This window comes from Schistocerca cancellata, chromosome 1 (genome assembly GCF_023864275.1).
Source record: "Schistocerca cancellata isolate TAMUIC-IGC-003103 chromosome 1, iqSchCanc2.1, whole genome shotgun sequence".
Classification (NCBI taxonomy): domain Eukaryota; kingdom Metazoa; phylum Arthropoda; class Insecta; order Orthoptera; family Acrididae; genus Schistocerca; species Schistocerca cancellata.
This window is the reverse complement of record NC_064626.1, coordinates 95,003,446-95,030,800: the sequence shown is the minus strand read 5'-3', so window position 1 is coordinate 95,030,800 and position 27,355 is coordinate 95,003,446. Positions and strand designations below refer to the sequence as shown.

General features: G+C 45.5%; 1 protein-coding gene across 3 annotated transcripts in view; it reads right to left on the bottom strand.

The window, feature by feature from the left end:
* LOC126166217 (rhotekin-like) overlaps positions 1–27,355 on the bottom strand; it is a 512,066-nt gene that overhangs the window by 212,750 nt on the left and 271,961 nt on the right. The window lies entirely within an intron of this gene.

The window sequence follows — 27,355 nt, the reverse complement described above, 5'->3', positions numbered from 1 at the left end:
CCCCTCTTTCGCCAGCCAGCAAATTACGGACCCCTCCAACCACAAGCTCGCCTGCTGGTGCGTGGGTCTCATATGCGCTCTCCTAGCGAAACAGGGACAACGGGTACCCACAACTTTACTACCCCCCCCCCCCTTCCTCCCGCACAAGCCACTGCCCAACGGTTCCTCCTTTATTCCACGGACAAAGGCGCTGTGTTCTACAGTACAACGACAGTAATACGACTTGCAGCGGCAAGGAAAACTTTTCTGAAGAACACTGTTTTAGCAACTGTGACAAACTTGCGTGGTAGGCAATCTCTTCTGGAAGCATTTGTCTGCAGTGTAATTTCTGCGGAAGTGAGGTGGACGATTAACAGAAGAGAACAGAAGCTTTTGAAAGTTTCTGCTGCCTAGGTAGTAAAATAACCAATGACGGCCGGATTAAGGACGACTCAAAAGCAGACGAGCAATGGCAGAAGGGGCATTCCTGGCCAAGTGAAGTCTACAAATATCAAACATAGGCCTTAATTGGAGGAAGAAATTTCTGAGAATGTACTGGAGTACAGCATTGTATGGTAGTGAAAACATGGACTGGGGAAAACCGGAACAGAAGAGAATCTAAGCATTTGAGATGTGGTGCTACAGACAAATGTTGAAAATTAGGTGCAATGATAAGGAATGAGGAGGTTCTGTGCAGGATCGGAGAAAGTAATATGTGGAAACGACTGACAAGGAGAAGCGACAGGATGATAAGACATCTGTTAAGGCAGAAAGGAATGACTTCCATGGTTCTAGTGGGAGCTGTAGAGGGCAAAAACTGTAGAGAGACATTGGAAATAACTGGGGACATAGATTACAAGTGCTACTCTGAGATGATGAAGTTGGCACAGGAGAGGAATTCGTGGTGGGCCGCATCAATGAATTCAGAAGACTGGTGAAAAAAAATTAAAATAAATAAAAAAAGAGATGATGGTATGGTTCGAGTGTGGCGCAGATCCTACGAAGCCCTACGGCAGTGAATAACCTGGTGGGGCTGCGTTTACATGGAATGGACTAGGTCCTCTGTTCCAAATGACCCTACCATTAACTGGAAATGGTTCTGTTCGGCTACTTGGAGAAAATTTGCAGCAATCCATGGATTTCAAGTTCCCAAACAACAATGGACAATGCCCCATGTCACTGGGCCACTAACGTTCACAATTGGTTCGAAGAACATTCTGGACAATTCTAGTGAATGATATGGCCACCCAGATCGTCCGACGGGAATCCCATCAAATGTTTATGAGACACAATCGGAAGATCAGTTCGTGCACAAAATCCTGCATCGGCAACACTTTCGCAGTAATGGCTACAGAGGCTGCATGGGACTTCTAACGACTTGTTGAGTACCATTGTCGAGTTGTTGCCGGGTAATATGAAACTTGACACGACATTAGGAGGTATTCCTTGACTTTTGTCCCCTCAGTGTACAATGCTGGTACTACTTCGGATTACTACTGTAATTGTGATACCAGTGAGAGAGATCTTATGCAAGATTTAGTAATTTGTTGAACTTAGTACTCTTATCACATCATGCAAGATTTAGTAATTTGTTGAACTTAGTACTCTTATCACATCATGTGTTTGGAACATCATATAACTGACTTCCATTCGTATTTTGTAACAAACTTTTAATGATCTGGTTTTAAACAAATCTGAGAACTGCTTAAATCTCTACATACTAAGTGTAGTCATCAAACGCGTCTTTCTCTCTCTTACGGATAAGCTCAGGAACTACTGTAGACATTTTTATACGGTTTATAAGCTGATTCAGGAGGAATGGTTCTACTTATCACTACATATTACACGGTCCAGTTATATCAACGTCACCAACGCCTATGTTCGACCTCAGTGTGAAATAAACAATGACAGAAGGCACGTGGCAGAACAAGCAGTGCAGGGTATTATAAAGCGCGTCGGAGGAACGCATGAAACAATGCAGTCGTTGTCGTAATGCGGAAGAGGATTTTCTGACTTCAAAAAAGGCACAATCATTGGCTTTCGGGCCAAGGGTGAAAGCATTTTCGAAACTGTTCGCGCGCCACTGTCAAAGTTTACCGTGCATGGCAAAATGGCGCTATCCGAAAACGGCGCCGACCCAACTATGATGTTCCACGGGCCATAAATACAGGTGTGAGTGACGGCTGCGGAAATACACTCCTGGAAATTGAAATAAGAACACCGTGAATTCATTGTCCCAGGAAGGGGGAAACTTTATTGACACATTCCTGGGGTCAGATACATCACATGATCACACTGACAGAACCACAGGCACATAGACACAGGCAACAGAGCATGCACAATGTCGGCACTAGTACAGTGTATATCCACCTTACGCAGCAATGCAGGCTGCTATTCTCCCATGGAGACGATCGTAGAGATGCTGGATGTAGTCCTGTGGAACGGCTTGCCATGCCATTTCCACCTGGTGTCTCAGTTGGACCAGCGTTCGTGCTGGACGTGCAGACCGCGTGAGACGACGCTTCATCCAGTCCGAAACATGCTCAATGGGGGACAGATCCGGAGATCTTGCTGGCCAGGGTAGTTGACTTACACCTTCTAGAGCACGTTGGGTGGCACGGGATACATGCGGACGTGCATTGTCCTGTTGGAACAGCAAGTTCCCTTGCCGGTCTAGGAATGGTAGAACGATGGGTTCGATGACGGTTTGGATATACCGTGCACTATTCAGTGTCCCCTCGACGATCACCAGTGGTGTACGGCCAGTGTAGGAGATCGCTCCCCACACCATGATGCCGGGTGTTGGCCCTGTGTGCCTCGGTCGTATGCAGTCCTGCGCTCACCTGCACGGCGCCAAACACGCATACGACCATCATTGGCACCAAGGCAGAAGCGACTCTCATCGCTGAAGACGACACGTCTCCATTCGTCTCTCCATTCACGCCTGTCGCGACACCACTGGAGGCGGGCTGCACGATGTTGGGGCGTGAGCGGAAGACGGCCTAACGGTGTGCGGGACCGTAGCCCAGCTTCATGGAGACGGTTGCGAATGGTCCTCGCCGATACCCCAGGAGCAACAGTGTCCCTAATTTGCTGGGAAGTGGCGGTGCGGTCCCCTACGGCACTGCGTAGGATCCTACGGTCTTGGCGTGCATCCGTGCGTCGCTGCGGTCCGGTCCCAGGTCGACGGGCACGTGCACCTTCCGCCGACCACTGGCGACAACATCGATGTACTGTGGAGACCTCACGCCCCACGTGTTGAGCAATTCGGCGGTACGTCCACCCGGCCTCCCGCATGCCCACTATACGCCCTCGCTCAAAGTCCGTCAACTGCACATACGGTTCACGTCCACGCTGTCGCGGCATGCTACCAGTGTTAAAGACTGCGATGGAGCTCCGTATGCCACGGCAAACTGACTGACACTGACGGCGGCGGTGCATAAATGCTGCGCAGCTAGCGCCATTCGACGGCCAACACCGCGGTTCCTGGTGTGTCCGCTGTGCCGTGCGTGTGATCATTGCTTGTACAGTCCTCTCGCAGTGTCCGGAGCAAGTATGGTGGGTCTGACACACCGGTGTCAATGTGTTCTTTTTTCCATTTCCAGGAGTGTATGTACAGGGGAATAGACAACTCTTGAGCAACTGATCGCCCAGATAAATCGAGAACTACCCAGAGTGTCTCCTCAGCGACCATTCATCGAACGTTGCTGTCTATAGGACTGGTCCAATCCGACAAGTCGAAACCTACCACCCTTTTCACACAGGAACAGTACACCGAATGAAAGGCACCGTCAAAAATTTAGCTACTAAAGAGCACTGCAAATTTTTTTTTCAAAAAAGTTATAGTTACTCATTTTTGCCACGCGAAGAACCAGTTATCGATTTTTAGAGCCCTTCCGGCTTAGCGCGCGAAACGGCGAATAAGCAGACGCAACCGTGACAAGAAAACGTAAGCGCGAAGTCCAAATTGCAAACACGCTAATTTTAAGAATTTCACCATACCAAAAATGTCTCAAAACATAAATTTGTTTGAATAATGTACATTTGTTATCGGCAGTTGAACTACTGCTGATGATGTTCTTACAAAAGTGGCCAGCAGCGGGAAGAAAATCAAGGCAGTGTATATGTTAAGATTACGGACGACTTCCATCAATCGGAATGTCAATTTGTTGGCGTGAAATGTTTTATAACAATTCCTGTACCACAGATATGACAGTTTTCGATTACTGAATATTTAAATTACAATGAAACAGTTTGTTATTCCCAGTAGTCGTCACAAAAATGTATTTATTGAAGGACGAAAAAAAAAAATTTTTTTGCTTACACCTGGAACACCTGACAAACGAAAAATTAATGTAATTAGTGCATTAATTAATGTACGTCACAGTAATTACTAATTTTACTTAGAAGTAGTAACTAACGGTCGCGGCCGTTGTACAGCGTACAGTCATCGTTCAAACCACAGTTCGAACGTTTGAACAATTTGTAACGAAATGTCGACATGCTTCGACTGAATGCACAAGGAATTAACTAATAAATAACACACATGTGTTAGACAACATCACTGTAGACATGTGGCTTTTCAGTTACTGTACACGTCTGCAGTTCGTGTACACTGCTGCTAATTAACCTGAGTGCTGTCAGAATTAATCTCACGACTCCAAGAGGTTAGCACATAAACAACACGTAATGTAATTGCATTACGTATTACACTGCCAAATTATCTGCGTTTATTGCGAACAGGCACATCTCGTGATCAGGTCATGAGCCTCCAAATCGATCATGGTACAATAAAATGAAGATAATTAATTAACGCCAGATTCTTTCTTTTTACTAGTAGGCGTTTAATAAGTAATGCAACACACCTTTTTCTGAAAGTAGGTTGACTGTATTCAGGATTCCAATACACCATATTATTTCCCACTCTTTTGGATACAAATTCCTATTTTTCAACATAATATCCTTTCGATGTGCAGACTTTTGCTACCTTACTGTGAGAGCCTTATGCCCGCAAGGTGCCATTCTACTGATGGACGTTGGAAAATGGCTCAAAGTCCTATGGGACTTAACATCTGAGGTCATCAGTCCCCTAGACTTAGAACTACTTAAACCTAACTAACCTCTCACACATCCATGCCCGAGGCAGGATTCGAACCTGCGACCCTAGCAGCAGCGCGGTTCCAGACCGTAGCGCCTAGAACCGCTCGGCCACAGCGGCCGGCGATGGACGTTGGAGCCAAAGTCTTGCTGCATCAGTAACGTCCCCATTATCCACCCACTGCTTCCCGCGGAGTGCATCGTTCACTGGCCAAACAGATGGAATTCAGGACCTGCGAAGTGGTGTAGTGCCACTCCGTTGACTGCCGTTTCGTTTTCGGTTCGAAGTGATGAACCCATGCTTGATGGCCGGCCGGTGAGGCCGAGCGGTTCTAGGCCCATCAGTCCGGAACCGCGCAACTGCTACGGTCGCAGTTTCGAATCCTGCCTCGGGCATGGATGTGTGTGATGTCCTTAGGTTTGTTAGGTTTATGTAGTTCTAAGTTCTAGGGGACTGATGACCTCAGATGTTAGGTCCCATATTGCTCAGAGCCATTTGAACCATTTTTTGAACCATGCTTGATGGCCTGTGACGATGTTCGACAAAAAATGCTCACGATCAGCCTCGTAACGAGATGGTACTTCGTCGCTCTTCGTTGTCTTCTGTTCAGCCGTGAGGAACCAGGCAGGCACACATCTTTGAGTACCCCAACTGGTGGACGAGTTTGTCATCACTACCAGCAGGGACGTCCAGTTCAGCAGCAAGGTGTAAGTTTGTGATTTGTTGGTCTTGAAAGGAATGCCCGCACGTTCCAACACTGCAAGGTAGACAGCTGCGCGAGGCCGACCGGCACGAGGGTAATTGTACGTTTGTTCGACCTTGTTGCGATGGTGACGGACCCCTCGCCCAACGACTCACCGTGCTTTTGTTCACCGCCAAGTCCCTGTAGACATTCTGCAGGCCCCTATAAATATCTGTGATACTCTTGTTTTACGCCGAAAGAAACTCAATGAGAGGTCTCTGCTTGGAACTCACCTCCGTTCCAGACGCCAATCTGAAGCTACGTTTAACGCTGCCACCTGTCGAAACTTCATAAACTACAGGGGCTGAAGCGGGAATATTCCGCGATGTCCCACAACAAATTCAGCATTTTTTTCCCAATCGAAATTGGCCGAGAAAAATGATGTGTTTCATTACTTTATCGAACACCCCTCGCATTTCCTCCTGGTTTCCTTGAACAGCGTCGAATCTTGCTTTCCTACACAGGGCCTTCGAAAAGTTGCAGGTTCAGGTTAATGAAGACAGACGAGCTGCTGCCCGGCTGACAGATGTCTCGGGAGACAAGCGCGGCGGAAAAGACACCCGTGGCGGAATGCCACGGCAGGTTTCGGCTACATGCCAGAAGTGCTCCTGGCAGACAGATGGCTGAAATGTCGACACACACTTTGGGGACCAACAGGTCAACTTCGCTAAGGCTGTCTCTCTATGGACTAGGAGACTGTTTCTCATTTATTTTCGTGTTTGTACACAGTATTATTCCCCGGCTTCACTGAACAGTGTTTATACTGCCTCGTTTCCGCCAAGGTTAGACCAGTGACAAACAGAGCACATACGGGAACATTAATGAGTCTCGTCTGCGTCGCAGCGCTGTGTAGCTTTTAGGACTTTGAGTAACCCCTTAGTTATGCCACTGTCCTGTGGGTACCTCAATTTGGGGGCAATGCCGGGGACAGGGGAACAGGTAACCTTCAAGCGGCCCGCGAAAGTACCAGTGATTTTCTGTATTCAGACATGAGTAACTGCTGAAAATCTTACTTTAAGGTGTGGTTGGTGGGCAAAATAAAACTTTCGTGGAATATATATTCCACGCGTCTTCAAGATAGGCAACTCAGCTTACGTCTCCTGCCCAGCTGCGGAAAATGTAAGCTGGGTTGCCTACGGCAAGGTGCACGAAGTTTTATTTTGTCCACCCTACGTAAGTGTATTAGGGAGGTCATGGGTGACGTGTGACGGAGCCGACAGCCTGAGGGTTGCTGGCAAGTGACAAGAATAGGAACTGCATGGAAGCGATCTTATGTTTGATAACAACTCAAACACCGACCGATAGAACACTGCAGCTCTATTTTTCCTCTAAAAGTTCCTCAGGAAGTCGGGTTTCTTACGTGCTAGAAATCGTATCGTGAATTTCACAAGCTAAACTGAGTAAATTTACCACGTAAATAGCCGAAAAGAAATCACTAACGCCACTCGATGCGCTCCAAACGTGAAGTACAATTCAAGTTCTCTCTTATGCTTAATAACGAAAATTAACTCAATGCTACATTACCTACTTTTCATCGCTCTCTCAGAAGAAAGCACGATGGATTTTTTTAAATTGTTTGATGCCCCGGTCGGTCGAAAAATTAAAACCACTGTGAAAATTAGATGAAGTTTTGTGAGAAGTGTTGCGCGTGTCTGTCCTATGCCCGTCGATTATGTAATGTGGCCCTTTTAGTTCCGAGCGAACAGCGAGCCGATAAAGATCCCTAGAACAATGCAGTATCCAGCCAAGTGTGAAGTGCCTGTTATTAGCTGAGGGATTCCGCCTGATTTCACGCAGCCCACGTAACGCAACTGTCACGTGTGACAACATGCGGCAATGTTGCAGGAACGCTGGAATACACTGCAGCAGCAACAAAGACGCTCGTGTAGCGTATTCGATGGCAAGTGTTTGATCATCCACCATACGACCCGGAAATGGCTCCCTCTGATTATCACCTGTTTGATCACATGAACCGCTTGCTATGAGGACAGCGTTTTGGCACAGATAAAGAGCTGCAGGGCAGCGTGGGGAATTGGTTGCGAGCACAGCCGGCTGTCTTCTATGAAGAGGGTATTGGAAAGTTGTAACAAAACTACGAGAAATGTCCAAGTTGCAGCGGCGACTATGTAGGCAAGTAACTGGAAGGTGTAGTTAAATGTTGCAAGTAAAATATTTTTGATTTTGGCTGTTGTTGCCATATTGTAACCGACCAGAGCTTGGGAAAAAAAGCCCTCGTACGATCAAATAGAAGTTTGGTTTAAATACCACACACGGCATTTTGCTAGAACACTGGGCAATTGCAGTGATTTGCCTGACCAGTTGTAATTACTTTCATTGTTACTAATAGCCATACATAACAATGACCTCTCAAGTCTCTTCAAGAACAATGTACTCACATGTTCTCTAGAAACATGATGAATCACTGGAAATGGAACTTATTTTGGGACTCACCCAACAGGAACTGCTGTGCTTCGAATTTGGCTTACCTGAAACATGAAAAAATGAAATTAGTACAAACTCAACATCAACATACGAAGTTTTGAGACTTAACAACAGACAATTTCATAGAAAAAGTGAATGTCATTGTACGACGGAAATATTGTCCCCTCCCCACTGCTTTGTTTATTGAAACACACTATTCTCTCTTTCTAGGCAGTTACTATCAACATCCTATTTCTAATGATTTTAAAGACTGCTTCGAAAGTTCTGGACTATCCAATGTTGTTATAAATTCGTAGACTTCCACGGTCAAAGCCATTACCAACTAATTGCCGACGTTTCGACCGACTTTCCGGCTGTCCACATCAGGGCGGTTTAATGCTTTATCATGACGCAGCCTATCACCCAAAATTATTTTGTTGAAAATTTTCTTCTACTACTACTACTACTACTACTACTACGTGCAGTTGGATTCTACAAAAAAGCACTATGGGACTTAACTGCTGTGGTCATCAGTCCCCTAGAACTTAGAACTACTTAAACCTAACTAACCTAAGGACGTCACACACATCCATGACCGAGGCAGGATTCGAACCTGCGACCGTAGCGGTCACGCGGCCCCGGACTGCAGCGCCTAGAACCGCACGGCCACCGCGGCCGGCTTTGGATTCTACAGGATCAGGCAAAGCCTTATGATTTTAGTTTCTCAGTTTCTGTGCGCCCCTCATTTTTCTGTGATTTCTGTGTTTCTCCAGTTCATTTTATGCAGTTTCCTTATCTGACTGCAATTACAATCTGTCATTTGTTTGTTTTCTGGCAATGTGTCATTTGTTTATACGAATATCTGGGCTCAAAGGATTTTTTTTTGTTTCTAAATTCCAGGGTACAGTTTTCAGTCTTTCTGTGTATGTATACATTTTGTGGTTAAGTCTTGTTGCTGACAGTCTTTGGATGTGTCCACAAGAATTTCTGATGTTATCTGATTGCATTGGCCTCGTTATTTGCTGACGTGGTCGAGACGACAAAAACGCTAGTCATATAACATTTATATACTTCTGACGTCTTATTTGTATACGTTATTAACACAAATGCCAGTCAAATGAAAACGAGACAAATAAAAAAAAACAAGTAAACTGTTAATTATTTGAAAAGTAATCATCAGAACTGTTAATACATTTAACGCACTGCGACACAAGACAGTGTATTCAGGAAAAATGTTTGTGGTTGCCTATGGAACACCGAACTATATTCGTGGCCACTGATCTGATTCTAAGAGGTGCACCCAGGGACACAATCATGGTTCGGCAGGCAATCTTTAACATTTCTTCATGGAGGTTTTGACTGGCTCGTCTCACTTGGGATAAACGTATTAATAGTTACGGCGATTACTTCTGAAATAGTAAACTTGCGTTTTTGTTTGACTGCCACTGACATTACTAGTAAAAATCGAACGGTAATTGTAATCACCCTCATTGTAGTATCTTAGTTACAGCACAGGTAAGCCCCAAGTAGAGTTAAACAATAATTTTGATAACGTTTATATGCTTGCAGTCGTTTCACGACAGCGGACGTTGGCTAGGGAGAGCGGAAATATTTAGAGCGTTGCCTCGTTCAAGAACTTTCAGCATTCGCAAGATATAATTAAGGAAAAACAAACTCAAGCTGAAGCTCGAAAGAACCGGACGGAAATTTAAAGCCAGCTCTCTCAAACTGCAAAGCCAAATCCTTAACAACTACGCCACTTCGCTTGGCGAATAAGTAGGAGCTAAATTTCACCGAGACTCCATCCGTCTCTACGTGGAATATTACAGGTAAACAGCGGCAAACGAATACATAAAAGGCCATAATGATTGAAATATCCTGTGCGAAAACGTAATAGGGTTATTAAGATAGCGGCTAAAAAAATCATCTGCTCTCTCTTTTACGAATGCGATCTCCTACTCCTTTTCTCGCCGTAGAACGTGGTTACCCGGCAGCTCGGCGGAAAAATGGCCAGCAGTAAAACAGGGCGAGGGTGGGAGGGAGGGAGAAAGAAAGAAAGAAAGAGAGAGAGAGGTGGGGAAGGCAGGAATTATGAATGTACAAAGAAGGGAGGAGAGGGGGCAGCGTGGAATGGAGGCGCAAACAAATTACGCCGGAAAGGCGGAAGGGGACTCAGGCACAACAGCGACTCACAAAAGGAATGCGCGAGCACGCCTCTGGGCGCTAATTGAAAACACGGCCAGCCTTGGGGTGCAGGTTGGGGTCTGAAGTTGTGGGCGCTAACGGCAGAGATCGCCAGGGGACGCCTCCACAGCCTATGGACCTTCCGCGGCAGCGGCACTGCTTACTGCGGGGTAGATCGAACACCTGCCGATAATGCGACACCTGCTCTGGGTTATAAAGTAAATTAAGTACACTATGTGATCAAAAGTATACGGACACCCCTAAAAACACGCATTTTTCATATTAGGTGCATCGTGCTGCCACCTACTGCCAGGTACTCCGTATCAGAAACCTCAGTAGTCATTACACAACGTGATAGACCAGAATGGGGCGCTCCGCCGAACTCACGCACTTCGAACGTGGTCAGGTGATTGGGTGTCACTTGTGTCATACGTCTGTACGCGAGACTTCCATTCCTACGTCCACTGTTTCCGATGTGATAGTGAATTGGAAATGTGAAGGGACACGTACAGCACAAAGGCGTACAGGCCGACCTCGTCTGTTGACTGACAGAGACCGCCGACAGTTTAAGAGGGTCGTAATGTGTAATAGGCAGACATCTATCCAGACCATCACACAGGAATTCCAAACTGCATCAGGATCCACTGTAAGTACTGTGACAGTTAGGCGGAAGGTGAGGAAACCTGGATTTCATGGTCGAAGCCACACATCACATCGTTAAATGCCAAACGACGCCTCGCTTGGTGTAAGGAGCATAAACATTGGACGATTGAACAGCGGAAAAACGTTGTGTGGTCTGACGAATGACGGTAGACAATGTGACTATCCGGTGGAAGGGTGTGGGTATAGCGAATGCCCAGTGAACGTTATCTGCCAGCGTGTGTAGTGCCAACAGTAAAATTCGGAGGCGGTGGTATTATGGTGTGGTAGTGTTTTTCATCGAGGGGGCTTGCATCCTTTGTTGTTTTGCGTGGCACTATCACAGCACAGGCCTACATTGATGTTTTAAGCACCTTCTTGCTTCCCACCGTTGAAGAGCGATTCGGGAACGGCGATTGCATCTTTCAACACGATCGAGCACCTGTTCATAATGCACGGCCTGTGGCGGAGTGGTTACACGACACTAACATCCCTGTAATGGACTGGCCTGCACAGGGTCCTGACCTCAATCCTATAGGAGACCTTTCGGATGTTTTGTAACGCCGACTTCGCGTCTGGCCTTACCGACCAACATCGATAGCTCTCCTCAGTGCAGCACTCCGTGAAGAATGGGCTCCCATTCCGCAAGAAACCTTCCAGCACCTCATTGAACGAATGCTTGCGAGAGTGGAAGCTGTCATCAAGGCTAAGGGTGGGCCAACACCATACTGAATTCCAGCATTACCGATGGAGGGTGCCGCGAACTTGTAAGTCATATCCAACCAGGTGTCCGGATACTTCTGATCACATAGTGTAGTTGCCGAGATCCGCACAGCTCTTCCCAGTTCTAAGGGCACACTTCCGTTCTGATAGGTGTCTTGGATAATTTTTGAAATAAATGGTTGTAGCTGTATCATAAGTTGAACTGGAAGGTTTTTTATTTCTTTATGATGACTAGTTTCGAGCACCTGTCTCCATTTGCAAACCATCCGTGCTGCAAGTGTGACAAATACAGGCGATAGCCTGTGTACAGAAACTGCCCCTGCAGTAATCAAAGCAGTATATGGTCGACTTAGCAACAGCAACTTATACATTCTCTAATGTCCGTCCTATGAGATGTAAATTACTGTTGTCACGTCGGCCATATACCGCTTTGACTACTGCAGGGGCAGTTTCTGTACATGGTTTATCGCCTGTATTTGTCACATTTACAGCACGGATGGTTTGAAAATGGAAACAGGTGTCACAAACTAGACATCATCAAGAAATAAAAAATAGGTACCTCTCAATGCAACTTACGACGAAGCTACAACCATTTATTTCAATTACAAGTCAAGTTGCGGACCTCTTTTTCACCTGCAGCATGCCGAAAGTTAGTTAAGATTATTTTACTCAAATAAAACGTTATCGAGTACGTAACCGTGTCGTCATATTGTAACTTTTTCGAATACAAAAAAATGTTTATTATTATTAACTAAACCTGGACTGAACTTCTTTATAACTTCATGTGTCTATGCTGTAATACTGAACATTGCAAGTGATGTTATTACATACCGCTATCAGGTAATAAGATCAACCTAAACTGCAATTATGTAACTGTATTTTCAATAAGCTGTCCTGTAAAACTGTGTACTGTAGTGAGTAGTGATACAGTGCCTGACGTCTCATTACGTGACTTGCAGTTTTGTAACACACAAAACTAACAGAATAAAAATTCTACATGAAATTACAAATTGAGTTTTGAACGCATAAATAACCAAAATGTGATTCTATGTGGGTAAATTGGCTAAATCAAACGCCAAACGGTGAATGATACACACGCAAGTGTAACACTGCAATGTGAAAATAAAACTACCTGCATAAAGAAACCAAATCCAAACTGATTTTCTACAAAACTGTAACATATTAATTTTGAAAGTCTGCGACGCCAAACGCTCATTTCTATTTTTACCATGGCTAAACATTGAAATTGACTAAACCAAACTAATAAAGAAAAATTCCATTAAAACCTTCCGTTATTAACACACACCATAAACACGTCCAAGCCAGCAGTGCAACAACGTTGGCTCAAATGGCTCTGAGCACTATGGGACTTAACATCTGAGGTCATCAGTCACCTACACCTAGAACAACATAAACCTAACATATCCATGCCCGAGGCAGGATTCGAACCTGCGACCGTAGCAGCACCGCGGTTCTGAACTGAAGCGCCTAGAACCACTCGGTCATAGAAGCCGGCTGCAACAACATTACCTCAGATCTTCACTTATCAAACTGATCTTTACCGAATCATATTTCCAAAATTTATCATCCTCTATATCTTTATCTCTGTGCTCTCAACATGCGCATGTCCGGACCACTCAGTACCACAACCAACACCTGAAGCAATCAGTAGCTTCTCTTAGAATGCTACAGCAGTGGGAATGCTAGTAGCAACCAGAGATCACACTTCTCGTACTCACAACCTTTGTGGCGTAACATATGGACTACTGAAAACCTCAGTCTGAAAAATACCCAATTTACAGATATGAAGAATCACTTTCCTTGAATACCAAAAATAAGCTAGAAACCTTCGAACATTGCTTCCATACCAAAGTTTTGGCTACCATTGGGATTAACTGAAGCGTTTGAGACCGCTTCGCCAACTCACAACCAAAATGTCACCTTTCAACTTTACCTAGATACACATCAGTGTGTCTCCACATGTAAGGTAACTTGAACACTTTCGTTGGCTTAGCCACCTCACGGACTGTCATCTTCCACTCTAAACTCTGCCTACGCAATTTATCAGTAAAATTCTAACAGATCTGAAGATTGCAATGGGCGAAACCGGAAACTGTGTGGTGTATAACCTATGTGATCAATACGGGTCATTACAAACAAAGTTACAATTAGAGTGACACAACAAATTACATTCCAAAAAGAATGTAGACTTAAAGGGAATACGTCGTCAGTGTTGGGTTCTCTTACTGTCTGCGCAAGTATGACGTCACACGCCACACCATTATGTTACGAGACGATGCTGAAATTCGGTATCGGAAGGTTTAATTGACGCCAATACTGTGAGTGGCCATCACCACGGCGTTGTACAAGTGTGTCTGAATTCTGTTTGGACAGCTTGTTTGAAATTCAAAATTCCAATGGTACCTCGTGGCGAACTGTGGCTTTACGATCGTCGAAAGTTCAACAACAGCCGTGTAGAAGGTCGAAGTACTACCTTCACTGCTGCATGCCTCCCGCCCGCGAATGTAAAAGCAAGTGTGACACTTTGAAAATGGCGGTGTAACAGCGAGGCGACGTTTTCTGAGTCCTCCATCGTTTGTTGGCGAGAATTCGTCCAATTCGACCCGAATACCTACCGTAGAGCCAGATTCCTGGTCGCTCCTCCACAACAATGACACAGCCGACGAAGTAAAGACTGTGTGCGAGTTTTAGGCCAGCAAATGATTGGAAGTCCTGGATCACCCGCTGTCTTGGTCGGGTTTGGCTACAGACAACTTCTGGTTGTTCCCCGAATTGAAGTTGGCAATAAAGGACAATTAGGATGCAAATTAGGACCTTCACGAAAATTTTATTGTAGTGCTAAATGTAATTTCAAAAAAAGCACTACAGCGTTTTAAAACACTTTTAAAACAATTTCAGATGTTTATTGATTCAGAGGGAAAATATTTTGTATAAACACAGTGATTACAGAACATAATCCGTGACTTATTTTTCATGGTCACAGTCCTAACAGAACAGGGACACACTGTGTATTTATGAAATAATGCCGTGTTCAAACCATATATGGTCCAATGTTACCCAACTCGAAGCAACGGATTGTCAATAACTTCGCAGAACTATACTCTGATTATATGGCATTAGAGAGCATCTGACATCCTTCACTGACTTTTTCTGACTCCTACTGGCTGGTAGAGGCAAATGAGGGGGCAATCCAGTACAGTTGTACATATCATTCCTGGCTGGACACACAAACTAGTCCTCACAGCTGTTATGGCTGCCACAACCGTTTTTCAGTACCAGCTGAAAATGGGTGGAGGGAAAGGGGGGGGGGGGAGACTGGCGCTTTGTCCAGCCTGGAGATAATGGGACACATTTCCGCATTCCACCAAAAGTCTTTGGTGTTCAAAAGGTACTAGGCTAGTTTAAGAGCTAGTGAAATTCCTACGACAGTGGATGTGTTCTAGCACCTGCTGGGAATAAACACCTGAACAGTTCCGAAAGGAGGTAGCACTTTTCAGGAGAACACTATTACTGGGATCAAGAGCTGATCAATAGAAGCACCAACATTCTGCTCTTTAGGTTGACTGAATGGAAGGCTTCAGTGCTGGAACTGTTTCGTGGAGCAGCTTGGAGCTCGCAAAATTTGTGTGTCCGCCTGAAGCCCTCAGCAGAGTAGAGGGCAAGTTGTGTGTCCTCTGAGCGTCTAACATTTCTGATGTCACGATGAACAAAGGTACTTTTTACATGCGAAATTATTACAAGGATCGGTAGTGCGTTCATGTGTGTAGTGAATTCTGTTTAGTCAATCTCTCTATTCTCTAAGCGAATACTGCAGTTTGGGCAGAGTTCACATGCCTGATAAGAAGAGACCTCATAGAAAATTGAGGAGCATTAGTTGGCTAGGGCTGTAAAGTGACAGAGATGGTGAGATTTACTGGAAGCAAAGCTATTACACGTGATTCTGTGGAAAATTGACTGCGGTATTTTTTGTGACTTTTCACCTATGGACTTAAGCTTTTTGGCTCTTATGGAGATTATCAGCGCAAGTTTCCAGAAACCAGATGGAAGCGCTGTTCATTATCCAGTCTGAAAATATAATCAAACTTTGTACACACATGACTACTGTTCAAGTCCACAAAACTGCGATAAGCAAGTGGGTAACATTTACTCGCTGCTGAAAGCGATAAAAGACTGGGATGCATCGTAAAGGTTGGCTGCAATGGGTAGAGAATCTCCGAGCTCTAAATGCTCTCTTAAAGAGGGAGTACGAGGTCTACTCGGAAAGTAAGGTCCGGTCGAGCGCGAAATGGAAACCACAGTGGAAATCCAATTAGGCTTTGCACAGATATGTTGGGTAGGGTCTCTAGTCCGCCCGTCGATCATGTCAGGTCACTATTTTCAGTTCTGAGGGCACAGTTAGCACGTGACGATGCCTAGAAAATAGTGTCCCCCGCCAAGCGCGGGTGTCTGGTGAGAGATTTCGCCTGATGTCACGCAGTACACGTAACCCAAGTGTCAAGCATTTCCTTATTCATGACAGTTCTCTGCAGGGGCAATCAAGACGCTCCTGCAGAGTTTTCGATGGGAAGTGTTTAATCACCGAAAAACAAAATGTCCAGACACTCTGTGACCAAAATGGCACTAAAACAGACCATGACAGACGACAGGCCGAAATAGTAAACGTCTTTTTCCAAAGCTGTTTCACAGAGGAAGACTGCGCTGTAGTTCATTCTCTAGATTGTCGCACAGATGACAAAATGGTAGATATCGAAACAGATGAGAGATGGATTGAAAAACAATTAAAATCTCTCAAAAGAGGAAAGGCCGCTAGACCTGATGGGATACCAGTTCGATTTTACACAGAGTACGCGAAGGAACTTGCCCCCCTTTTTGCAGCGGTGTACCGTAGGTCTCTAGAAGCGCGTAGCGTTCCTAAGGATTGGAAAAGGGCACAGGTCATCCCCGTTTTCAAGAAGGGACGTCGAACAGATGTGCAGAACTATAGACCTATATCTCTAACGTCGATCAGTTGTAGAATTTTGGAACATGTATTATGTTCGAGTATAACGACTTTTCTGGAGACTAGAAATCTACTCTGTAGGAATCAGCATAGGTTTCGAAAAAGGCGATCGTGTGAAACCCAGCTCGCGCTATTCGTCCACGAGACACAGAGGGTCACAGACACGGGTTCCCAGGTCTTTCTTGACTTCAGCAAGGCGTTTGATACAGTTCCCCACAGTCGTTTAATGAACAAAGTAAGAGCATATGGACTATCACCCAACTGTGTCATTGGATTGAAGAGTTCCTAGATAACAGAACGCAGCATGTCATTCTCAATGGAGAGAAGTCTTCCGAAGTAAGAGAGATTTCAGGCGTGCCGCAGGGGAGTGTCGTAGGACCGTTGCTATTCACAATATATATAAATGACCTTGTGGATGACATCGGAAATTCACTGAGGCTTTTTGCGGATGATGCTGTAGTATATAGAGAGGTTGTATAACAGAAAATTGTACTGAAATGCAGGAGGATCTGCAACGAATTGACGCATGGTGCAGGGAATGGCAATTGAATCTCAATGTAGACAATTGACATGTGCTGTGAATACACAGAAAGAAAGGTTCTTTATCATTTAGCTACAATATAGCATGTCAGCAACTGGAAGTAGTTAATTCCATAAATTATGTGGGAGTAGCCATTAGGAGTGATTTAAAATTGAATGACCATATAAAATTAATCGTCGGCAAAGCAGATGCCAGACAGAGATTCATTGGAAGAATCCTAAGGAAATGCAGTCTGAAAACAAAGGAAGTAGGTTACAGTACACTTGTTCTCCCACTGCTTGAATATTGCTCAGCAGTGTGGGATCCGTACCAGATAGGGTTGATAGAGATAGAGAAGATCCAACGGAGACCAGCGCGGTTCGTTACAGGATCATTTAGTTATCGCGAAAGCGTTACGGAGATGATAAATAAACTCCAGTGGAAGACACTACAAGAGAGACGCTCAGTAGCTCGGTACGGGCTTTTGTTGAAGTTTCGAGAACGTACCTTCACCGAGGAGTCAAAAGCAGTATATTGCTCCCTCCTACGAATATCTCGCGAAGAGACCATGAGGATAAAACCAGAGAGATTAGAGCCAATGCAGAGGCACACCGATAATCTTTCTTTCCGCGAACAATACGAGACTGGAACAGAAGGGAGAACCGAAAGAGGTGCTCAAGGTACCCTCCGCCACACACCGTCAGGTGGCTTGCGGAGTATGGATGTGGATGTAGATGTAGATGATAGACCGGAACTGACTCCCGCTGAGTTTCATATTTGCCCACACGATCCGCTGACTATGAAGGCGACATTTTCTCACAGCAACGAGATGTAGACCAGCGTAGCGAATTTGTGGGAGGCACGAAGAGGGCATTGAAAAATTGTCACAACGCTACGACAAATGTCTAACAAGGGAATGCCACGACGTCAAACGTTGTACACCTCCAGCAGGCCATTAAAACAACATAACGTGCAAGTGGGACGGTGCACTACTCTGGCAGTTCCAGGAAAAGCGCATGAGAAGGTTTACTCGTCTATTACGTAACTGATGTATCTGGGCGAAGGTGCTGGCCGTAAGAAGTAGGTGTGTTCAAGCGATTAGCGTTTGCGCTTTGCAAGAAGGCTGCGGACGAAGCGACGGTTCGAATCGTCTTGACATTCATTACCTGCAGTAGTCGAAGAACAGGGAGTCACCTTCATTTTTGTAGAACAAGAGTAAATTCTGTGACATTCAAAAATTTTCAACCTTTGCAATTCGTTGTTGCTACACTACTGGCCATTAAAATTGCTACACCACGAAGATGACGTGATACCGACGCGAAATTTAACCGACAGGAAGAAGATGCTGTGATATGCAAATGATTAGCTTTTCAGAGCATTCACAAAAAAGTTGGCGCCGGTGGCGACACCTACAACATGCTCATATGAGGAAAGTTTCCAACCGATTTCTCATACACAAACAGCAGTTGACCGGCGTTGCCTAGTGAAACGTTGGTGCGATGCCTCGTGTAAGGAGGAGAAATGCGTACCATCGCGTTTCCGACTTTGATGAAGGTCGGATTGTAGCCTATCGCGATTGCGGTTTATCGTATTGCGACATTGCTGCTCGCGTTGGTCGAGATACAATGACTGTTAGCAGAATATGGAATCGGTGGGTTCAGGAGGATAATACGGAACGCCGTCCTGGAACCCAACGGCCTCTTATCACTAGCAGTCGAGATGACAGGCATCTTATCCTCATGGCTGTAACGGATCGTGCACCTAAGTCGCGATCCCTGAGTCAACAGATGGGGACGTTTGCAAGAGAACGACCATCTGCACGAACAGTTCGACGACGTTTGCAGCAGCATGGACTATCCGCTCGGAGACCATGGCTGCGGTTACCCTTGACACTGCATCACAGATATGAGGGCCTGCGATGGTGTAGTCAACGACGAACCTGGGTGCACGAATGGCAAAACGTCATTTTTTCGGATGACTCCAGGTTTTTACAGCATAATGATGGTCGCATCCGTGTTTGGCGACATCGCGGTGAACGCACATTGAAAGCGCGTATTCGACATCGCCATACTGGCGTATCACCCAGCGTGATGGTATGGGGTGCCATTGGTTACACGTCTCGGTCACCTCTTGTTCGCGTTGACGGTACTTTGAACAGTGAACGTTACATTTCAAATGTGTTACGACCCGTGGCTCTACCCTTCATTCGATGCCTGCGAAACCCTACATTTCACCAGAATAATGCACGACCGCATGTTGCAGGTCCTGTACGGGCCTTTCTGGATACAGAAAATGTTCAAAAGCTGCCCTGGCCAGCACTTTCTCCAGATCTCACCCATTGAAAACGTCTGGTGAATGGTGGGCGAGCAACTGGCTCGTCACAATACGCCAGTCACTACTCTTGATGAACTGTGGTATCGTGTTGAAGATGCATGGGCATCTGCACCTGTACACGCCATCCAAACTCTGTTCGATTCAATGCCCAGGCTTATCAAGACCGTTATTACGGCCAGAGTTGGTTGTTCTGGGTACTGATTTCTCAGGATCTATGCACCCAAATAGCGTGACAATGTAATCACATATCAGTTCTACTATAATTATTTGTCCAATGAATACCCGTTTATCATCTGCATTTCTTCTTGGTGTAGCAAATTTTAATGGCCAGTAGTGTATATTAGTAACATGTCATCGCTACGCAGGTTAACTGATACATGCGCCTGCTTCTGTTTCAGAAGATCGAAGCGACGGGGTTGAAAGTAGCTCCGGGTACCTTACCAGATAGTATGTCTAAAGGATTTTGCAAATCACGACAGGTATATATTTGGAAAAATCTAGCAATTCTTAGCTGTCGATAGTTATAAATACACCAGAATTTGAAAATACCGCTTCAGTTGTACTTTTATCATCACAGACCGGTTTCGGGCTCTTACAAGCCCATCTTCAGGTGTCGTAAGTTGGTGATGTGGCCCCTGAGCACCGCGGTGGACGTGTACTAGACGCGGTGTGCTAACTATGGGCGAAGACTCCCTGTTAAGACAGCTGAAGACGGACTTATAAGAGCCCGAAATCCGTCTGTGATAATAAAAGAACTTTACAACTGAAATGGTATTCTCAACCTCTGGTAAAATGCTCAGTTGCGGATGTTCAAATGGCTCTAAGCACTATGGGACTTTGCATCTGAGGACATCAGTCCCCTAGACCTTAGAACTGCTTAAACCTAACTAACCTAAGGACATCACACACATCCATGCCCGAGGCAGGATTCGAACCTGCGACCGTGGCAGCCGCGTGGATCCTCACTGAAGTGCCTAGAACCGCTCGGCCACAGCGGCCGGCTGCAGATGTTCCTCCAACAGGGTTGTTTATAGTTATAAATACGTTTGTTCCAATAATTAAATGTAATTAAAAATAATAAATAATCAAATAATATGAAATTCACTAAAACTTCATGCAAGTACGCGTGGTCTGTTAAAAATTATATTACCTGGCAAATGTTATAAAATCAAATAATATGAACAGTGATGGAAAAGATATAGATTAAAATCATGTTTTAGCGGGAGTCGAACCGTCGCCTCATACACGTTCGTCTTAGGGAGCTCGAATGCTAACCGCTTGACGGTCATGAACTCTAACGTCCAGCATCTATGCGTAAAATTTGGCTAGCGATTTTCTCCGAATTGCCAGAGTAGTGCATCTTATTATTTGCACAGAATGTTGCTTTAATGGCCTACCAAAGGTGCACGGAGTTGATGCAAATCTGTTATACCGACGTCACGGCCTTCCCTTTTAAGTCGCAACGACGACTGTGTAGGAAGTAGCTTAAAGGTGTAGGTAACTGTTGCAAATAAAAAAATTTTATTTTCACAGTAGGCCCCATTTCGAGACCGATCGGACCTTACTTTCCGAACTGCCCTCGTAAATTAACTTCCACAGAGAACGGCCGAGATGTGGTGAAACATTCCAAATAAGTAACACAAATCTGTGATTGAGTCAGCTAGGTGGAGAAGAATCCTGCTCCAGAATGAGATTTCCACTCTGCAGCGGAGTGTGCGCTGATATGAACCTTCCTGGCAGTAGTGCACTTGCCCGCGAAAGGCAAAGGTCTCTAGTTCGAGTCTCGGTCCGGAACACAGTTCTAATCTGCCAGGAAGCTTCAACGACCCTGTTGGTTATGCATAACGTAGAAATTGTTAAAAAAGTGAACTGACTTTAGAAAGAAGAATGCGAGTACGTCTCGTCTCACTGATTCAGAGTCTCAATTTGTCACCAACGCCTAGTCCACAGAGGAGAAAGGATGTGAATAGGGTAACGTCGCCAAAGCATCGTCGTGCCCCCAACAACATTGTCTGCGAAAGGGCCACGGGCATTCTCCGGCAGAAGTTCCCAGCTGGAGCAGCTGGCCGCGACACGTGCTATCCACGTGGCAGGTGCTTCAGCCGGCAGCTGCAGCAGCGGCTGCCTCCAGCTACACCATGCACGCACCTGTCCATACTTAAGCCGCTTCCACGTGCCCTGCCCGCAGCTCCGCTTCCAGTCCTACATACCTCAAACCGTTTTTTGCAACCGCGCTGCGTTATTACTACAGAAACGATGTTCCAGTATTTTTGAAAAAAACCATCCCGTTTGTCACTAACTTTATCTTTTTTGCGAGTTTTCTACACGGTGCAGCGCGTCAAGCGTCCATGTATCCATCTCCAGCCATTCCTCTTCTTAAATGGCCTCTAGTCACGCCTCACACATTCAGTGGAACATCCTCTATGTTCTGTTAAATGTTTGCACGCTCTTACCGAAACACCCAGTAAAAGGGGCGTCAACAGCGTCAGATGCTCAGTGATCACTAAAGGACGAGGAGATGCCACGTAATCGTGAGAGACTACTTTGTCAGCACCTGACACAATTTAGAAGTAGACACTGTGGGTCTCCATTTGGCCAGGTAGTCGTATCGTGCAGTACCCTCATTTTTAGGGGCATTTGGATGTGGACAGTGGCCCGATACTAAACTACATGGAAACATGTGGGCAGGCACATTCTTTCTCAAGTTTCCGGTCCACCACCTCAGACCACGACAAGGAAGGAACGCCGTACTGTGCACCAAGCACCCACCTAACACGTTCACATCGGCGTCTGCCATTCAAGAATAAGTAATCTGTTCTGTGTCATCCCGCATCATTGGTCGGAGACCGGCAGTAGCTTGACTATGGAATTACCGTCCCATACGTTGTCTACACGACTGTACTCTGGTGCCTTTTTTCAACAGGACAACGCTCATCGACACATGGTACGTGTGACTGCGAAACGTGTTCGTGATGTTGCTGTACTATCGTGGCTACCAAGATATCTAGATCTGCCCCCAATAGAACATGTGTGAGACCAGCTCGGACATCACATCTGTCCAAACGAAAGTATCCAGGATATTAAGAATCAGATACAGCAGTTGGGGACCAGTTTATCTCAGCAGAGCATACAACTGCCTTATGACACACTCCCCAACCGAGTGCACGCACCCAGGCCAGAGGGGGTAGGATGTCATACTGGTATATAGACTCATACTGCGGAATTTGTAAATATCACTCGATTTTGCTATCGCTGATGTACCGTCACAACTCAATCGTTTCCTCCTCCCCTTCTACGTGTTTAGCTTTTTTTTTTCCTTCTTGTCAGAATAGTTCTGTCAACGGAAACTCCGCATTACATCCCACTCAGATTTCGTGACAAGATGGCTCATTAGATGTTGCTGTTGCGGTCTTCAGTTCAGAGACGGGTTTGATGCAGCTCTCCATGCTGCTCTATCATGTGCAAGCTCCTTCATCTCCGAGTAACTACTGCAACCTACATCCTTGTGAATCTGCTTCGTGTATTCATCTCTTGATCTCCCTCTACGACTTTTACTCTCCACTCTGCCCTCCAGTACTAAACTGGTGATCCCTTGATGCCTCAGAATATGTGCTGCCAACCGATCCCTTGTTGTAGTCAAGTCTCTTCTCCCCATTTCTATTCAGTACCTCCTCATTAGTTATGTGGTCTACCCGTCTAATCTTCAGCATTCTTCTGTAGCACCAAATTTCGAAAGCATCTATTCTCTTCTTGTCTCAACTATTTATCGTCCATGTTTCGCTTCCATACCTGCCTACTCTCCACACAAATACTTTCCGAAACGACTTCCTGACATTTAAAGCTATTCTCGATGTTAACAAATTTCTGTTAATCAGAAACGCTCTGTATGTGAAATCTTATGGGACTTAACTGCTAAGGTCATCAGTCCCTAAGCTTACACACTACTTAACCTAAATTATCCTAAGGACGAACACACACACCCATGCCCGAGGGAGGACTCGAACCTCCGCCGGGACCAGCCGCACAGTCCATGACTGCAGCGCTTTAGACTGCTCGGCCAATCCCGCGCAGCCAGAAACGTTTTCCTTAACCCACATTTTATATCGTCTCTACTTCGACCATCATCAGTTATTTTGCTCCCCAAATAGCAAAACTCCTTTACTACTCAAGTTTCATTTCCTAATGTAATTCCTCAGCATCACCCAATTTAACTCGACTACATTCCATTATACTCATTTATCTTTTGTTGATGTTCATCTTATATCCTCCTTTCAAGACACTGTCCATTCCGTTCAAGTGCTCTTCCAGGTCCTTTGCTGTCTCTGACAGAATAACAATGTCATCGGCGAACCCCAAAGTTTTTATTTCTTCTCCATGGATTTTAATTCCTACTCCACATGTTTCTTTTGTTTCCTTTCCTGCTTGCTCAATACAGAGATTGAATAACATCGGGGATAGGCTACAAGCTCATTAGATAGTCCGTCAAAAACTGAACACAGATCAAGCTGGAATGTGTATTGAACTGCGGAACAAGAAATACACAGGTGCGAATTATGTTACAACGGGGTGAAAACTTCCAAAACGGACGCAAGAGGCATAACATGCGGTATTTGTGAAGAACAAATAGGAGGTACGTACTCCTGGAGGTCCCTTCGTTACACATCGCTGTTGCAAACGGATGTTACACCACGACACAGATACAAATTTGAATACAGCGAACAGATACTTCAGTGACCGAACGGACAGTTCATAATTTTGTGAAAGAAAGTGGGGCGCGAGGGAGGCTCGAACACAGATCTCCCGCTTTGCAGTCCAACACCATGACCACGCAATCACGAAGCTTGCTAGTCGCTAGGCGTTGCACGTCTGGAGCTTGGACCGTTCACTGATTCTATTTTGCTTCTTTTTTCACAAACAAGTACACCTTGTTCATGTTTCTCATGCCTGATCTGTGTTCAATTTTTACTGGCTGTCCACTGAGCCATTTTACCACTAAATCTGAGGGGGGTGCGATAAGGAGTTTCCCTTTTTGAGAGGACGTCATTGAACCTTGCACTGAACGGTATCTTCACATTAGCGCAGACATTTTGTAACAAATACACTAGGGTCATTCCATGTGCCATAGCAAGTACGGTATATCGTGCTAACGGTTGGCTTTACCGTAATCGGAGTAATGCATTCGAAAGCCCGCGGGAAACATTACCGACACCAGCTGACAGATTGCGACCGCAAAGGAGGATGACTCGGTACCAGCGCCGCAAACACTGTGTCGTTGCCATGTTACAAGATGGATCCCCCCCACCTACCAGACGTCAGTCCATGCGACTTCCACCTCTTTCCACAACCGAGGAAACCACCACGTGGGAGTCGCTTTCTAAACAGGGCGAACGTCCTCATGGCATTTCGGCGGCAGGTGGCACACACTAATGGCAATGGCAATGCCAATGCCTTTCAACGCCTTCCCCGTCGTTGGCAACGCTATGTGTACGCACAGGAGGGCTATTTTGAAGGACAGTAGTTGATTCTGATCCATTTTTGTTGCATTTGTACTCGTGCATAATAAATTTACTCATACGAATTGCGACAAAGTAATGAGACTGACTTTCTTTGCAAGATGTGCCAACCCTGCAGGCTTGCATAGGCACAATATCTTTGACCTTTGTCTATAAGCTGCTTCTAGTCCAAGCGGCACATCGATGCAACTGCTCAGTCGTGAGCAGTGCTGTAATAAGTTAACACATGTTTGTATCTCTCGTCACGGAAATGGAACCGCATAATATTGCGCAACGGTATGCCATTTCTTTTTGCGTTAAATTGGGTGAAATCGCGATGACAACTTTCAGTAAGCTTCAGAAGGCTTTTGGAGAGGAGGTTATGTCAACATCTCAAGCTTTTTGTTGGCATAAAATGTTTAGTGAAGGCAGAACGAATATTGAAGATGAAGACCGCAGTGGACGACCATCAACCCCACGGACGGATGTGCGTGAACTCGTACGATCTGATCGAAGATTATCTGTGAAAATGATTGCAGAAGAACTGAACATCAATCGAGAAACGGTTCGTCTAATAATAACTGAAGATCTTGGTATGAGAAAGATTTGTGCAAAAATGGTCCCCAAAAACCTCACACCACAACAGCGAGAAACACGGAAAAATGTGGCAGCCGATCTGTTAGAGTAAACGAAAATCAATCCAGAATTGTTGAGCCGTGTTATCACTGTTGCTGAAAGTTGGTTTTTTCAGTACGATCCAGAGACAAAACGCCAAAGTTCGCAATGGTGCTCAAAGGGATCACCCAGACCAAAAAAAGCTCGCATGTCAAAAAGTGAAATACATGCTTGTGTGCTTCTTTGATTCCAAGGGAATTGTTCATGAAGAGTGGGTGCCTCCTGGGCAAACAGTTAACCAATATTACTACAAAGAAATTTTAGAAAGACTTCGTAAAAAGAGTTCGTGTCCGTGCCAACATTGCTGATAATTGGATTCTGCATCACAATAGTGCGCCATCCCATACTGCCCTGTCAGTACAGCAATTTTTAATCTCAAAACAAATTTCAGTACTACCACAGCCACCTTATTCACCAGATATCGCTCCGTGCCACTTTTTTCTATTTCCAAGAGTCAAAACGGCGTCAAGGGACACCATTTTCAAACACAAGATGTCCAAAAAGCTGTGACGAGAGTCTTTGAGGATATTGAGTTCCAGAAATGTTACCATGAATGGCAGAAGCGCTGGAAAAAGTGTGCACAATCAGAAGGAAACTACTTTGAAGGAGACGACAATAAACTTTACTAGGACGGTAAGGAAAAAATTTTTTTCATATCAGTGTCATTATTGTCGCACCTCGTAGTTCCAAAGTGTGTGTTTTATTTCAACCGTTTGCGTAAGATTCTGTACTGGAACCCTGTTTTATGTTGGCATTCAGATACACAGTGCCGTAACGGTTGAGTACTTATTGTAGCATTATCGCAATATGAACCATAGTTGTCAAGACTTATGGAGTGACCCTCGTATACATATCCACAGCATCCTCGGACTAGCGTGAGGCACGAGATTTTCCACCCGCCGTAGCGTCTTGGCTGAGAGATAATCTGGATACTGACATATCGCACATCGGAATGTATCCCCGTCATCTACGACGAACTAAATCCAAATGGAAGATAGCTATGTTGAGCCCCTTGCAAGAGGAGGGAATTATAGGGTGCGTATGCCGGGTTGATGACAAAGCCGGAGGAGTGTAGCGAACGAACGGCTAGCGGGAAGCATGCAAATGCGACGCGTGGGCGGAGAGTTCTGGAAAGCTCTTAAGGTTGTGGAGGAACAAGTTCTACGTGCCGTCCCGTCCCGGCACAAGTTTCGCAGTGGCGACGTGCCGTGCCCACGCGTGGCGCCCGAGCTTTCCGCGTGGGACGATACTGTACTGTTAGTCGGTCACAGCAGAAGCGCGACAGCTTGTCGAGTGGACGCGAACACGGAGCTGAATTTGTTGTGGGAATCGTGGAATATTCCCGCTACAGCTCCTATAATTTCGTCAACTTCCGCTAGGTGGCGACGCCATACGTAACCTTCAAAGTGGCGTCTGTAACGTAGGCGCGCTCCAATTCACCGAGTTCATTTGGGAGGAAAACAACATCGCAGATTTTCATAGGTGCTTTTAGAACGTCTACGGACGCCTGGCAGTCAACAAAAGCACG